Raw genomic sequence first — 1,250 nt, 5'->3', positions numbered from 1 at the left:
CGCCAGAGGAAAGCGACCCGGACCGCACATACGCTCCCCACCTTGAGCTACAGCCACCTGCACGCCGGCGTGCGGGCGGAGCAGGGTGGCGTGAAGCGATGGGGAGCACCATCCTGGTGCGGCCCGCAGAAACATACGTCTATTGGGGGGAGGAGGACAGGGCGCCCAAGAGGCGATGCGTGCCCCAACGCACCGCAGCGACGGAGGCAGGATCACCGCCACCATGTCGCCCGCCTAGTATCACGAGGCGTGCAGCAGCTTTGCCCTAGGAAAAGCAGAGGCGGGAACGGGCACCGGCCATCGGTTCGGCAGCGTCACTGACGCGTGCACGTGGCGGCGTGTCGGCGAGCGGACTTCCTGCGAGGAGGCGGGGGCGGCACTCGCCCGAGCAGACGCCCGCCCGGCCCAGCCACCGCCGAGGTGGACTGGGAGTCGCGGCAACGGCTCGTCATACTCGTTCCCACACTCACAGCGCAGCTTGCCCGCAAGCCACCGACCACCGATCGACGCCAGGCGCCCCGACCGAGAGCGGGATCGCTCGTTCGCCCTGCTGGCAGTTCGCTGGGGATCACTACTGCACGGAGCTCGGAGACCGACGGGCGGCAACTCGAGAGTCTTTAAACCACCACCCCCATCCCGCAAGTGCAAAGAGGCTGTATACGCACAGACGGGTGAGGGGAATAGGTACCCCGTCGGGTTTGAAGGGAGCGTGACTAGATAGCAACGATGTAAACCCAGCCGATTTGGGAGCGAAAGACCGGCGCCTGCATCACCGGCTTCGTTTCCCGTGGCTGGAGAGTACACCGAAACCCTCCGTCTGTCGCGAGCTCCCGACGACGCGGTGCCGCCAAGCAGCAGGGCCGGACCTGGTGTGGCTCCCCTCGTCGATCACAGACCGGTCGGCACTACTGACGAGACGGTGGAACGGGCTTCGCCCCTTGTGACGAAGGGTGATGCGAACCCGCCCGCCCGCGTGCGTTCGGGGTGGACTCGGCAAACGGAGATTTGAAATCGGAAAGTGTCCTCCTGCCCCGCGCAGGTAGGCGCCCAACAGTTGTGGGGGGTTTGGCGGTGACCACGGCTGCAGGGCCTGCTACCCCGACGAGCTCTCCTGCTGGCCCCGAAACCACCCTCGCGAGACAAGTTGAAACGGAAACGGGCGTACCCCCAAGCCGACGATCCTTTCTTATTTGTTACTTTTTTTTTCACTTGCTCGAGTTGTGGCGATTTGGCGGTGACCACGGCTGCAG

Source organism: Chiloscyllium punctatum, unplaced genomic scaffold (genome assembly GCF_047496795.1).
Source record: "Chiloscyllium punctatum isolate Juve2018m unplaced genomic scaffold, sChiPun1.3 scaffold_871, whole genome shotgun sequence".
Taxonomy (NCBI): Eukaryota; Metazoa; Chordata; class Chondrichthyes; order Orectolobiformes; family Hemiscylliidae; genus Chiloscyllium; species Chiloscyllium punctatum.
This window is presented reverse-complemented; position numbering follows the sequence as displayed.